Here is a 16,142-nt window from a genome sequence, read left to right as displayed (position 1 = left end):
AACGGAATTCCAATTGTTAATATCGGGCACATCGCCTTGGCGGCTATGAAGTTTGTATGTGTGCATTGGCAGTCATGAAGGTGTGCGGTCCATGTGTCTGGTCCATTTGATGGCCATGTCACACACCTTCTCGTGCACCTTGGCGGCCTTCACAGGTGCTCGCTAACAGCACTTGCCCCAACAGTCTGTGGAGGCTACACGGTGGTGGGAAGGGATTTGTGTCATTGTGTGTGTGTGTGTGCGCCCGTGTCGGTCCATGTGTTAATTTTCAGGTTCGATTATATAACACAAATAGGTGTTTTCTGTTGCAATTACAGTGACGTTATTCATTTAAGAGGAGGAAGGGGGGGGGGGTAATCAGGGCTTGATTATCACTGAAATATTTTCCACGTCATTGGTAGACTGTGAATAGCAGTCACAGCCATACCGAGATGTATACTGGATGTGGTGTGCCGAGTAAATAAATATCTTCAGGATCGCCATCTCAGTTCAAACTAAGCCTCAGTTTTCAATTAGATGAAATATTGCATTGCATTAGTTCATCAAGCATGAACAACTGTATGTGTGTACGCATGTGTATAATATAGTCCAGTCTTACAATAATTTATACAATGGTGTGGGGAAGCGATGATGCAGGTGTTAGCATGCTGCGCTATGAATCCCGGCACATGCTGAGTTCGATTCCCAACCACGGCGAACATCAATGGTAAGTGATATATGGGCTGATTCTGGGCAATGACGGGCAAGGTGCAGTGTGCTTCAAACGACTCCCACTCCCGATATGGCGTGGGGCAGGCCTTCGTCTGGCAGTCGATGGACAAAGAGCTGTAATGTAGCGATAATGATGTATGTAGTAATGTGTTAATTTACCATTGGATGAAGGAATTCGCAGGCATCGGTCATTGGTTTTGCACTATTTACCATTGGTGTACATTTTTTTTTTACTAATAAATATAATACTGCTATTCACAAATGTAATGCCGTGCGTGTACATGAAAGAACACGCGGCAAAATAACTACAAAAGGGAGTTAAACTTTTGCGTGACACTGCCGTGTGACACTTTTATTGACACCGCAGATGCCACAGCTTCAGAAATGCATCATTGACTTCTAAAAGTCAGCTGCTATCTCTCAACAAACGGCTCCGATATTCATAGCACTAAGAAAGTACAATGCCCAGCGCAGTAATTGCATGTGTGTATCAAGGCCGTGGCATTGAATGGTTTTCAACTGACTCACTCTCATTGTTACATGTTTTTTTATGATCTTAACCTTGTATAAAAAAAATATTGAATTCGGAGAGGTAGTAGTGATATACAGAGGGGTGTCACAGGCAGGCCAGGAATTTGTCCCCCCCCATGTGCCTCAGTGGTTGAGGAGGCCCTCTTCAATGGTGATGGTTTTCAGGCGTGGAGAACGCCAACGGAACCTTTGCCAAGGTAAAACGGAAAAAAAAGACACGAACAACAACAATATTTCACCTAAATACCTTAATGTTGCCATTGTTACGCGTAACATCAGTTGCACTTGTGCGAAATAATCGCCCCGGTCCATCGTGCGTTCTCGAAAGTAATCTTATCTGATGTTTTAACCCATTTCCTCGAGTAACAAGGCGCTGCTCGTGATTATACATTAAAACAATTTAACCATTTATCGAGGTGGCTTGACCTGGGCGAGTCTGACCACACAATGTTTTTTTTTCTCTCTTAACAATGCAGCCGTCTGACAGCAGAGTGCCACTTAACAACAGCAGTAGAATGGGTAGAGGCACCGTTTTTTTAATCTTGTGAAAAAATAATAAGAAGAAATTGCTATTGCCAGTACATAGATGTACAAGGCATTTGTTGTTGTGTGATCTTCAGCCTTGTAATTTTGTCCAATTTTAAGGCCACTTTTTGAAATTCAGGTCTGAAGGTGTTTTGTCAAGTCCTGCCAATTTCAAACAAACCAATTACATTCATTTTTTTTCTCAAAATTGTTGGCGTCCATCTGTACCCTGCCAGCCATTATCTTTCTCTCAGGTAGATTGTAAAAAATTCAAGAGCACACACCGTGTTGATTTTATTTCACTCCACCGATGGTCTACACTTTAGGCCAAGGCTGCCCATTATGCCGCAACGTTTCATAAACGCCGTCCTGGTGTCCCGACATCTTTCGTGAAAGTCAGGATTTTGTTCCAGTTCGACATTGTCTGCCTACGTGCTTGATTCGCGATCTGCTCAAAGGGCAGGCTACCTCTGTCACCGTGGGTTGTGGTTTGCAACAGGAGTTGCCAGGGCCAGTGTCAGAAGCAACAAGGAGGGCCAACTCACTGTGTGGAAGGGAGGCGCGAGTGAGAGTTAGTGAGTGAGTGTGGCTTTTGAAAATGAGGATGGGCCTGCTAATGGATGAGGAGGGAGCCGCCAGGTTGCCACGTGTCCCCCCGGTTGAACCTCCCAGAAATGTTGGTTGCCTTACTTTACTGCTCGTGTGTGTTTGCTTCTGACCGTTGGGCCACCATGTTTGTCTCGAACCTTACCGTCGGTTGAACAGTGCGCAGTGTGTATACATATATTTTTACAAACGTGGAGGACACGTGTATACATTTTTTGTTTACAGTTTTCCCATGCATGAGTGCTTTCCCAACCCAAGAATGTTGGCATCATGGATGATTCTCACCGTACGTGCCTGGCGTTGTTGTGTGTGATGTCTGAGAGATAGAATGGGTTCATAATGAAGGTTTTTTTGGGTGAGATCGCGTAAGTATCAGTGTGTCGTAACCCCCCACCACCCGACACGGCCAGTAAGGGTTGTCACGTAAACAACGCGCAGATTAGTTACAACTTCAGACCTCCGGTGTGTTGGAGAGTAAATCCACAGCATTTTCAATTTGAGTACGACGTTTCACTGGTAATTACATTCAGCATCATCGGGCGATTTGCCATTATAGTGAAGCAATCCACCTGCTTCCGGTCTTAAACAGAGCCAGATGACGTCATCACTGAACCCATGAGGTGCAGTTATCAGAGGCAGAGGAGGGGGGGGGGGTGTAATTATATAATAGTTCAGTTTCAGTTCATTTATTAGGTATAGCCCTGTGAGCCATTCGGCTCTTGAATCGGGTGCAACCACAACAAACAAAAACATGAACAAGAAAACATCTTAAAGTGACTACGCACAACAGAAAAATCCAGGAAAAAAACAGCAAAGTCTTCCAGAAAAAGCACCGCGTATCAACGCTGTGTGCAAAAATCCCAGTGGGATGCAAGTCAAACAATAACAACCATAAGACAATTTAGGTTACAGTTACCAGTCTAACTCTGTGTACTACAACAAACAAATATGGCTAAACCAGAACCTTTTCGAAATCACCAAAATAAAGCTCGAAAAACAATGTAACAGTGATCAAAGGAACTGTGATTTCCAATTTAACAATAAACGATAAACGTGACGTGTACGACCAAACGTTGCAAGCCACGGCATCATGAGATGCGTATTACGACCAACAAAGGCGGCGTCTTTGAATGGACAAGCAGCACCTTGCACACCATTGGGTGGCAAAAACGTCGTCTTCGTCATGCTCACATTTCCCTCACACAGAGCCCCGTGTCGGCATCTTCAGGCTGAGTCGACCTCGAGGAGGCCCAGACAGGGTTCAGATTTTTCCCGCCATCACCGCTATTCGCCCCGACCGGAAGTGATCAGTTCATCAGCATGTTTTTCCTCTATAAGGAATTCAGTTGTAAGATCTATGACTTAATAATACGCTTCCAGGCCGCACTAATCCTGTAGCTGTCAGAACGGTTAACATTTAAGACCGGAAGCAGGTGGATTGCTTCACTATTCTGGCAAATCGCCCGACGATGCTGGCTGATGTAATTACCAGCGAAACGTCGTACTACTCGAACTGTAAATGTTGTGGATTTACTCTCCAACACACCGGAGGGTTGAAGTAGTAAACTAATTGGCGCGTTGTTTACGTGACAAACCTTACCAGCTGTGTCGGGTGGTGAAGGGTCATGACACATTCATACTTACTCGATCTAACCCAAAAACTTTATTACGAATAATATTGGTAGCGAAAGCCTGCGTGTTAGATTGAATGGCGCTTCTCTACTCTCGAGCTTCATATTGTCGTCCTATCATTGTTCTATTCAATTTATCCTCTACCCTTCTATTACCTCCAACCTTCTTACCGCCTATCCCAATTGTTCTTCTATCCTTTTCCCTTTTGCCTATTACTACCCTTTTTTATAATTTGCTGTGCGCATAGTTGCTGTGTGTTATGGGTTATGCGTGCAGCCATGGCTTAATATCTCATGGAATATTTTCTGGGGGGCCCCCTAACCCCCCGCCACCTCCCTAGCAGTGCCGGTGAGGTGGGTGCGGCGGTATTTTACAGAGCACAGCCCCAAACAGCTCCGTTTGCAATTCATCTGTGTTTACTGTGATCGTTTTTTTTTTTAAATAGGTGATGGTTGTCGTGCTGGTGGGATGGGATATTCTAAGCAAGCGTTCCAGTTAAGTGAAATCATAAATATTGCAATGCTTGCTAAATATTGCATCGTAACGAAACGTTTATTGCAAGCAAAGAGCAACTGCTCGCTCGGAATGAACACGGCACGGTGTGTTTGGGTCCACGTGCCCTCCTGGCTGCGTTCGTTGTGCGTGTGCGTTGGGACATCATTGCACGCTGTGGAGTGTGATGCACTTTGACACATCAGGGCTGCTTTTCCAGGCTGGCAGAGTTCAGCTTTTGATCCACATCCGACTAATGGTCCACAGAGAGAGCGATAGAGAGTGGATGTTTGTTCTTAGTATACCTGTGTCTTTTTTCACTTGAATGTGCATTGGTTTGCACTTCCATACCTATCGGCTCATAGTACCCCATATTAATAGCATTTACAATTATATTTTTTGCCATCATGCTCTTCCATTTGAATTCACCCTCCAGCACCAAATGAGTCAACTGGTATTTCTCTCCGTACATTATTTGGTTAAATTCCCCCAATTAATTTCATCCCAATGTTGCGAGCAACATCACGTCATGAGACGAATCGTCTATCCGGATCTCTCACAGAGCAACGTATCCCTGAGTATGTATTCATTTCGCGACCAATATTATCCGTAATAGAGGGGTTTTCTGAGTGTTAGATCGCGAAAATAGAAATGTGTTGTTAAACCCGCCACCACCCGACACAGCCGATTAGTAAGGTTTGTCATCTAAACAAAATACGCCAATTCGTTACTAGTACATCAACACTGGTGTGTTGGAGAGTAAATCCACAACATTTACAATTCAAGTACGATGTTACACCAGTAATTACAACTAGCATCATCAGGTGGACAGCCAGAGTTGGATTTACTCTCCAACACACCGGTGTGCTGAATTAGTAACAAATTGGCATGTTTCATTTGCGTGACAAACCTTACTGATTGGCTGTGTTCGGTGGTGGCGGGTTTAACGACACATTTATATTTACGCGATTTAACCGAACAAAAACCTCTATTATGGATGTATGTATGTATTTTGAACCTATTTCGCAGCGCACCTAGCCAACCATGCTAATTGAAGGTGATAGAGAATCGTCCACACAAGGAAGATTCTACACAGAGCTACCTCTGGGATGCCTTCAAGTGACCTCATGGCCACAACGTCGGAGTTAGCACTCTCCTATCCGTACAGCAGTAGAGTCATTTCTCGTCATATGTCAGGCAATCTGAGGTTTTAATTCACAGGGCTTTACAGAACCAAACGTAACATCACATATATATTTTACATGCTATTATTGATGACCCTACTGAGACCATCAACTTACTACACTTGAGAATTTGGTTTAATCACAGGTGGCTGCCTGTGTTTGAACCCGGAGATCTCGGAGGTGCAAGCTCAATGGTTTGACTCCTGAACCATCAGGCAAGCTCTACATCAGTTGTTTAAAATACAGTAAAATAATATTCTTTTTTTGCAGCATTATGACCCGTGAATACTATAATCTGTGGCCTCATTTGCGCTATTGTCTGTGGATGAATCATCCCTATTCTTCCATCTTGCCCATAGGTGTTTCTTCCACAGATAAGAGGATCGATGTGGAATTGGTGGAAACTTCATATTGTCCGCATTTATCCATAGGTAGCCATCCGTATGAACGTGTACAGCAATTTTGTGAATCCACTGCTGAATGAGGCCCTCCCCATGCCCTCGCACATTCTATGGAGTTATTTGATCGTATATAACAGTGCTGTTCGCAGTGTGGTTTTGCGAGGACATGCAGCGTTGACATCGGAGCAGAGCTCGACTGCTCACCACGTGGCCCCGCAAGCCGTGTGGCAACCTGTTGTGTTCGGCGGTGGTGGTTACTCATCCAAGCACTATCCAGGCTCAAACGCCTGCTTGGCTTCTCTGATCCGGTGAGGTCAGGTGCATTCTGGGTGATTTTGTCATCGGCACCCATGAGAATACGAGGAGGTAGTTTCGCACAGCGGACACAGACAATGGGATCTACCAATAATACCCCTCTTTAACGCGTGCCCCCATACTCTCTGGTTCTTTCGGTAAAGTGACGTAGGTATAAAATAAAAATAAATCACGACGTTTCGATTGCAACACAAGCAATCATCATCAGGTGGGAACGCTCCCCTCCCCCTACCCCACTCCCTTGCCCCTCCCCCCCTCTCTTACCTATATAACCTCTTACCACGGCATCTCTTTCCCACTTCAGCAAAAAAATATATTGCTGTGGTTTTCCCACCTGATGATGATTGCTTGTGTTGCAATCGAAACGTCGTGATTTATGTTATTTTATACCTACGTGACTTTACCGAAAGAACCAGAGAGTGTGGATTCCTGGAGTCACGAAAGCTTCAAATCTAGCGTGCCCTCATGTTCACGCACATAAATTATTCACGTTGCTTGCGTGCACGTACATAACACCAAATTTTCCCGCGTGTCCAACCCGCAACTTATTATATTCATCATTATTATAACATTTGCAATTGCAAGCTAATTAGCACATTTTGCTTATGACGCAAACACAATGCTTTGCGCATGTGACTTTTGTCACAGGGGCCTTTACCATCTACTTTGGCGTACGTTAGTCCAGCCCTGTAGAGTGACCTTGTTTAAAGTGGTGGAGGGGTGGGGGGGGGGCATACAGAACACAGAGGGTGGCCCACGGCACAGCTAATGTTAAACGAACCTTAAACAAATGAAGCAATTGGCGGGACCCCGGGGTCCCATCACTGCCCCTGGGTGGGAAAAACCGCGTAGCGACACGAGTCTCGCCTTACCGACAACAAAACTAGTGGGTCAATCGATTGGCCTCGTCGAGAGCTACTCGGGGCACTAAGTTTCGTAAAAAGTTGAAAAATTACATAAACACATTAAATTCACTGCCTTGGGGGGCGGCGGGCTCGCCTTGGCAAAGAAGCTGAGGATCGACGGCTGACCGGAGGGCGTCGTCGCCGTGCGCGACCGCGGCGGACGCCCCCCGGGGCTCGCGTTTGGCCGGTGGGGTGGCGCCCATCGTGTCGTTCGCCGCCTGCTGCTGCTGCTGGCGCTTGTTGGCGCGGCGAGTCTGGGCGGGCGGCGCGTTGCTGTCGGGATCACGTAGTGGGGCGGACTGAAGATAAATAATAATTATTGACCTGATTTTTTGCGGGACCCCAGGGTCCCGCCAAATGATTCAAATGTTGAATGCCAAATTATATGCCTTTTGTCCATCCTGCATTATGCTCTATTTCTCACCCGCAATGTAAATATTGTCCCAACATTTTTTTGTTACTTGGCTAAAAGGATTTAGAAGAGGGTGCTTCATCCCCCACCAACACCCCCCTCCCCCCCCCCAGCCCTCAACACTAAGGGGGTCTGCTCTGGTTCTGCTTTAGTGACACACCGCACGCAAGGATTATTGCAGATTGTGGGAGCCAGGCAAAGTGGAACCTCGATGGCAAGTGTGCCAACAGAAAGGCTAACCAGCCAATCACGCTGCCCAATACTGGGTATTTATCAGTTGGCGATGTTGTGGCGATTGATTGGCTAATGCAATACTCTTTGTAGGATGTTGGTAATGTTGGGTGTAAGGAGGAATAGTGTCACATTTTATTGAATGAATGAATGCTGTCTGCAGCGATGAGATCAGCTCGTGTGCAGGAGCGAGACGGATTGCATCGCCTAACCTTGAGGGTTGGCCATGTCTTGTGAAGGCCTTCATTCAGCAGTGAATAGATCATTGCTGCTGCTGCTAATGTGTTGGTTCATGTAAACGTTTTTAATATACATTCTACCGAAAATCCCTGTGTACTTTGTATTTCATGTGAAAAAAAAACACCAAGAAAAGTACTAAATATGGAACATTATAATGACATTGATTGAAACAAACGGTTTAGGGCATTGAAACTGCTTATGTGTTTTATATCAACAGCTTGAAAATGCAGTTTATATAATTAATACTAGCAATGTACAGCCCTTTGACCATCTACTGGTGGATGAAGGCTTCGGTGGTGGTTGGAGTTGTTTGACCATACTTCACTCTGCTAGTCAGTGTGTGTTGGTGTAGTGGGGGTGCACAGGACCAGTACCGATAGCAGTAACCGCCGATGTTAACCACGGCCAGGAATCGAACTCAGCTCGTCGGGTTCAGGGACCAGTGCACGAACCACTGCACCACTGCTGCTTGAACAATTAGTCATTAAAATACAACGGTGTGCATGATGCAGTCAAATACAATGGGACTGCATAATTATGGGCAGCAAGGTGGTGCAGTGGTAACACTCATTGCCTGGGTTCAATTCAACACTCCAGTTCCATTCTGTGAAGTTTGTACGTCCTCCCCCTGTTCTGCATGGGTTTCCTCTGGCTTGCCCAGTTTCCTTCCATCGCTGCAAAAGTATATACATTGTAGCTGGTATTGGCCAAACATCCCAAATAAATAAATAAAAAAAATACTGCAAATTACTCAATTGGGATTACACTTGGAAACATCGCCCCCTACTTTGGGGCAGGACTCGACTGAAAACCAGTCTGGAGATTGAAAGAAGCTAAGCTTTCCTGTTCAAACATGATTTAAAATGCAGTACAGGTTTCCGTCACTTTTATCCGGGTTCGATTTCTGCGATTTTGTGTAACCAATTTCTCCCCAAAAAATCGCTGTATGCAGTTTGCATTCACTCATATCCACGCGGCTACGCGGTCGGACGTGGGACAACATTGTGTGTACTGTGTACGCTACTCGGCAGGCAGCTGGCACTACGGTGGTGAGATGTTAACTACCTTGCCTGGTATACAGGAGGTCGTGGGTTCGATCCTGAGCCTGACACCTGTACATTTGGAGTTTGCATGTTCTCCCCGCGGTCACGTGGATTTTTCATCAGTTCCTCCGGTTTTTTCCTCCACATTTAAAAACAACATCACGCGTTTTGAGCATTTGGCTCCCTTAAATGCCCACGTGATAAGCCACTTCGTTGAGCTATCATTTGTGGCCAGGTCGCTTCTGAAAAAGAGCTACTGTACACAGCTCAGTGGGCCTTACCTGGTAAAATAAAAAATATATAAATATAGTTTATAGTTCGGTTTTAAACCGTCTGCTCGTGTGGTTTAGCTTTGTGCACCCATTTTCTTTAAATGCATCTACTGCATTTTAAATGCATCTTCTGCCGCATAGAGTGAGGGAAACCTGTCCAAGGGGTGAGCTGCGAGACATGAGGTTTGTGGCACTGTGCTGTTTGAACTTGATGACCCCGACTGTGTTTGCTGGTCACAGTTAACATCAGCGGCGAGAGGAAATCTGAACCAGTCCTGGGTGGCCTCCCTCTATCGATCCACGCCGTCTAGGGTGGTGAAGTATGGTCAAACAACGATTGATCGACATGGGACAGGTAGGAAACATTACCCAGCAGTGGATTTAGAAAGTGCCACATATTATAATAATTATATGCAGTACAGTACCTCGTACACGTATTATAGAAATTTACTTGAAGGGGGATTTTGTTGTGTGTACTGTTGTTTTTAATAAAGGCAATTATGTAAATTAGGGATTTGCATCATGCAATTATGTAAACGGCACAAATTTCGTTAGAACCATTTTTTTTTCAAAATATACTTGAGCTCCTCAAAAATGTGCATCTGCTTGTACATTGTACATCCATCCTGAAAAAATAACCATTGCCAGATGTGACATATCTTGCAATCGTATATTTTTTTGAATAAAAACAAGCCTATGTGCAATGCTATGCAGTGATGTACACGATGGTCCAGATGTCTTGTGACCGACATTTAATTATCTAAAACTTAATGTTGTTTAAGTAAGGTTTATTTAAAATGGAAATGAATATGCAATGGAAAAAAAAAACATTTTAGGAGTCAATTTATTGGGGGCGGTCACAAGACACATCTGGACCACGCTGTATATGGGATGCTGCCACGCACGCTGACACGGTCAGCACACTGGACTTGCAATTAACAGCTGACCGGTTTGACCCCCCCTGCCGTGGCAGTTGTAACGTTGGGCAAATCTCCGTCCACCCAGCAGTGTAAATGGTGGACACACAGCACAGTCGACTGGCAGGCTCGCGTTGTGGTGGGGTAAAGTGTAGGTGTCTCCGGCCACCTCCAAGACATTCTGGCCAGGAAGTGTAGACCAAGGTGCCCTTCGAGCGTCGGTTCTCCTGAGCCCCAACCAGCCGGGGCCATTCCGCCAGCCAGTGACGTGAGCAGGCGATGGTGGGGGCTGCACGTTTACATTCGATCTGCGCAGCGGTGTTTATACAGGGTGGCCAAAAAGTCGTGACACGCGGGGTTATTTAAGTTATTTTGACACTGGAATTAAAATATTTTAATTGTTTAATACCTTGAGTTAATATGTATATATTATCATTCTTAATATATTCCTCTCCCCCCCACCTCCTCTTCCTCCTCTTCCCCATCTTCTTGATCTGTCGATCTGTCGATCAAGAAGCCGTGAATTAATTGAGATGAAACAAAATTGATGAACGTTCAAAGATTACATTTGTCATCTTAAAAATGTCATGAATTAATTTCACGAGATGATTCCTGCGTGCATTATTGTGAATGGCAGTAAGTTTAAACACTTGTTAAAATAAATGAAATAATCTCATGCGATTTGTTAAAATAAATATAACCCCCATGTGTCCTGACTTTTGGGCCACCGTGTATACACAGACATCTCGTTTATATTTAAATAGGAGGGTGGATCAGTTGCTCAGTGGCTTGTTCTGCTGTGAACCCCGAGTTCAATTACTCGCCAAGAATGCCACCGTTGCTGAGCGACATCTAAACTCGTCCTGGGCTACGCCCCTTCACCAACTCATACTGACCGTGCGCTCAAGTATCCTTCATCCAGCAGTGGATAGACAAGGGCCCGCGAAGAATTTTTATAATTGTGTAGATACACTCTCATCTCAGTCCACTGACATGTCACTGTCTTGCGTTTCAACCAAAATGCAATGCAGTGCATTCGTGCTAAAATTCTAAAAAGTGTCTGAAATTTCTGTTGGGAGTGCCCAAGCAGACGTCAGAGTCTTGTTTAACGATGTTTCCATAATTACTACCGGCATTACATGTTTATATTGTTTTGCAATATGAGCTTAATTCATGCATAATAAAATAAATAGAATAAAAAAACAATCATGTAAAATACTGGTGTCTGGAGCAAAAAAAAATGAAACAATTAAAGTATGAGAAAATGTATGGTTAAATATAATAACCAATTAATAATTCTAATAATCACTCAGAGGCCCTTTGTCAATCCACTGGTGGACGAAGGCCTGCCTACACCACGTCTGTCGTGGGGGTAGATTGGCCATACTTCACTACGCTGGTCAGTGCGCTTGGTGGGATGAGTGGAGCATGGTCGTTGGCATTAGTGCTGTTCGACATATCACTCACCACTGATGTTAGCCGTGATCCAGAATCAAACTTAGTTTGCCGGACTGGATTCATATCGTGGTGCACTATTCAAAGTTCCACTGCTCTTCCCAAACATTAATAATAATAAAACGTTGACTATGACTTGAAATAAATTGAGTGTGTTGACCAACATAACTTTTCATGCTATCCTAGCCAAATGTAAGAATAGCAATCAATATAAAAGTGTGACTTCATAGACTCCCATGGCTCACTATCGATGTGAACCTACGATACGAGATTTATACGTGTTGTCATATTGTACTGTTACATCTTATTTTCACTTGTCTCTTCATTTACAAAAGACAGTTCATTCTCTGTATTTCGGGAGAAAAAAAAAATCGCAATTTGTAATTTAGAAAATGTACATTCCGGAAACAATTATTAGGAGATGTAAAAATAAAAATCTCAATTATCAGTGGCCATTTCCATAGATAATAATTTTGTCATAATAGTGGCTTCAGCTAGTTCTATGTTTAGATGATGATGGTGATGACAAATAATCCTGACTTTGGCTACTAGGTGGTTATGATTGTGCAAATGAAAATCTCTGCAAGAATAATCTTTACGGTAGTGTAATAATGCATTTGCTTTTCACGGATCTTAATTTTTACTGGTAAAGCTCAGGCAAATTTTATGGCTTGCCTGTGGCCATACTATCTGAGGACCTGATCTCAACATGTTTCTATAGCTGAGCACTATTGTGTCCCAGTGAGTTCTCGCATTCACGATTTCTGTGAAAAATAAGAAAATAATGTGGAGGCGGTGACCGAGTTGCTCATAGGTTAGAGTGCTGAGCTCTCACCGCTGAGAGCCTGGGTTGGAATTCAGGCACATGCCTCTGATTTATTCAGAATTTCAAGTACAGTGAGTTGATGGTCTCATTCCAGTCACCAATGACTGGCCAAACAAAACCCACCACATTAATTTTGGTTTTGCACTCAATTTGGCGAAAGTCCAGCTGGTTGTACAGTCATGCGACAATCATTACTCTGTGGCAGAGTGGGTGTAAAAGTGTGGACCAGAGGTCACTCAGAGGAATCTCAGACATAGTTCTGTGATATACACTTCTGGGGGCTATGCATGAAAAGTTGCACTGCTCTGAGATACTTCGAAATTTATTCTCTGTCTCATGCCATCATGGAGGTAGCACAGTCAGAAATTGGGGAAGAGACAAAAAAAGATTGGAATGCAATCCTCGATCAGTAACAGGGCACTCTTTCCTTGAGGCTGAAGCTTGGATATATACCCACCTAGAGGTCACTGTGCAGTGGGAAGTACCAATATATTTAATTGAAGTCCCCATATACCTGTCTGAAATCAGTCAGTGGCTCTCTTAAATAAATTACACATGTGTGTGCATTTATCTAATTGTCTTCGATAAAATTGCACTGCGGTCAATAACATCTGCAACCTAAGCATTTTATATGCGCTTTTTTTCTGAATGAGATAATCCTCCATGGGGAAAGGCTTTTTTCCCTTGCTGTATTGGGTTGAGCGGTCGGTGAAAAAAACACGTGATCTGCCTCATCGGATTCATACGTCAGAAAACATCTTAAAACGACAAAAAAACTCGGGGGCGAATGCCACGAGGCATCTGATGCGCGATTCGCATTCCCCGTGACCTCAATAAGTTGTCCAGCTGCTCCTGGAGACCTCATTTCTGGGCTTGGTTGCTCAACCAGAAACCGCTGGTCCCAAATGGACAATAATGGACAGCTGGAATCGTTATAAGCCTAATTTAATATTGATTTTCAATTATTCAAAACTCATATTGATTTCAAGGCCGTAAAAAAAACATAACAGTTATTAATAATTCAGGCTGCGGATCACAGCATGCCGTCTAAAATTAAGCAAGTGCATTGTCATGCAAGATAAACTAAAAAACCTTAAACAAATGCTCGTTGGTTCGGCTGTGTGTTTCAATCGCGCTGCACTTGAGCCACGTGTCCGGGTACACAAACTGCAGGCTCATGTCCGAGGGTATTCAACCAATCCTGCCTGCGACACTACCGCGAGTATTTTGCGCTGTACCATAAATAGCGCACGTATTGAATCATTTACTCATACATTATAGTTCCACGGCCTTTTAACTTGAGAGATTGGCTCCGTGAAGGATGCAGTATAAGCTGCGAAGTTCCTGAATAATTGACTCGAGCTGCCATAAATATATAAGGGCAGTACATTTAATCTAAATAATGGAAGAATTTAACTTTATTAGGACAGTGACCCCTTACCAAGCACCGCAAACATGTAAAGAGTAATATCCTAGGCAAGGCATCAGTTTGGGGAAAGAGAGAAAAGTAGTACATTTTTAGAAAAATAACATACATCATTTTCAACATATTCCACTACGGGGAAAACAAAGGAGAACACTCGTGATGAAATAGATTTTTCGTGTGAAATCCATTTCCTATTTTGCTTCTGTTCTCTACCCCATATGAAACCATTTATATACCGTATAGAGATGGCGAGAGGGCGGGAATGGGCACCACGGTGGCGAGCGGTTAGCACTTTGTGCTATGAGCCACTGGAACCCTGAGTTCAATTCCCGTGCACGGCAAACGTCAGTGGCGAGTGACATTTGGACCAGTCTCTGGGGCCACCACCTTGCTTCCCTCGATCCTCACTGACCAACATTGTGAAGTATGGTTTAAAAAAAAATACACCATCACGGTGTGGAGGCAGTGACATTACACGGTTTTGTACTTTTGTAATTATTGTAATTATGTCTACGAGCATTGGTTGAAATCCAGTTCGTGCCCTGATTATATTCTGCTAAAAGCCTTATCATAAGCAAATCTTTCTCTGCAAAATAAAAAAAAAAGATGCTCCGATGTTTGCAGGCATAGCTAATTTGCTTGCCTGTCTCGAAGCTAAATTTAGGTAATTACTTTTAAATCATGAAATTGCAAAATTGTTCCCCCCCATTGAAACATTTCTTTGAGGTCGAGGTGTCATGCGTTGAGACGAAAGAAATCTTCACGCCCCAGTGGCTGCTCACTGATTCTTGGACTCGGAGATTGACGGCGGTATAGCAACACACCGCGAACAATACCGCACGACAACCCTCGCAGAGCATTTGCACGTAATGCGAACAACTATCATGACCATTATCACAACGTGAGTACAATTTTGGAGCCATGCGAGCGACAACCTTGCAAGTGACCGCATCCTCAAGACGGTGTGCAGAAAGAAGCAGCGGACACGTTTATTTCATTATCGAGAGGTAAATGAGTCATATAGACAGAGGGAATGAAAGGAAGGCCTCTAGCCTGGACTTGAACAGGGGAAGGGAGTTGTTACTAGTTTGTTGCTACGCTTGTTTTTTTTTTTCCAGAAAAGTTTCACTGAGTCTCAATATCTTGTTTTTTTTTCAGGAGGACCCTGTTAACTTTTTTGTAGAAGGTGGTGATTTCTCTGCTGTGTGCAATCCAAAATGAGTAGCCATTAGGATGTTCGGCAAATTCCAGTTGCATTGTTATTGGGTTTATTTCGCTTTTAGAGATGAAGGCGACGAATCGCTGTGGTCAGGGAGGGATCGTTTACTTCACAGACTTATACCGTCCTGTATTTCGCTTTGATTTTTCGTTCACAATGTATTCCTGAATTGTGTTTTGCATTTTCAGTTGAAGAAAAGCCTACCAAGACAGATGTAGTGTATATGTGACCTTTATAGCTAGGTGTGGAACCCATTGAGATCATAAGTCTCCTTTGCAAGGGATACCGAGTGAAATTGAGTATTGTCCAAAAAATTAAGTACAGTACACTTGATTATAAACGCAAACAAACTGCGCAAAAAAATAATCGAAATGGGAAACGATTCCAAGACAGTACAAATAATCAAAACAGAAAATGGATCACTGAGGCACAATATGAAACATTTCCTAAACGCAATTACACATCATTCCATGAGCATTTTACAGTAATTTGTCAATCCACTGCTGGATGACAGCCTCCCCGTACTGTGGAGGTTGTTTGGCCATACTTCACAATGTGGGGTCAATGTGACCGAGTAAAGGGAGGGGTGGCCGTGACCACTTAAGGTCTTGCCCGCCACTGATGTTAGCCGTGGCTGGGACAAACTCAGGCAGCCGTGTGCGTAGTGCGGTGTGCTAATCCCCGTGTTTTACACTAGCTTACGCTCCAGCATACAGTGTTCACGATGTACTGTACGGTCCATTGAAAGAACATTTGCTTTTGCCAAAGAATTAACCTTTTCAATTTTCTAAAAGATCGT

The 16,142-nt window shown here is 43.8% G+C and overlaps 1 protein-coding gene and 1 long non-coding RNA gene across 3 annotated transcripts in view; one reads left to right on the top strand and one right to left on the bottom strand.

Annotated features, from left to right (window-relative positions):
- Positions 1–16,142, top strand: part of LOC116947350 (neuronal PAS domain-containing protein 3-like) — a 217,061-nt gene that overhangs the window by 13,599 nt on the left and 187,320 nt on the right. The window lies entirely within an intron of this gene.
- LOC116947351 (uncharacterized) overlaps positions 1–16,142 on the bottom strand; it is an 81,850-nt gene that overhangs the window by 54,555 nt on the left and 11,153 nt on the right. The gene's annotated exons all lie outside the window — the stretch shown is intronic.

The sequence above is a fragment of the Petromyzon marinus genome, chromosome 29 (assembly GCF_048934315.1).
Source record: "Petromyzon marinus isolate PM22_M1 ecotype Great Lakes invasive population chromosome 29, UKy_Petmar_22M1.pri1.0, whole genome shotgun sequence".
In the NCBI taxonomy this organism is placed as follows: domain Eukaryota; kingdom Metazoa; phylum Chordata; class Hyperoartia; order Petromyzontiformes; family Petromyzontidae; genus Petromyzon; species Petromyzon marinus.
The sequence above is the reverse complement of the archived record's forward strand: the minus strand, read 5'-3'. Positions and strand labels throughout refer to the sequence as shown.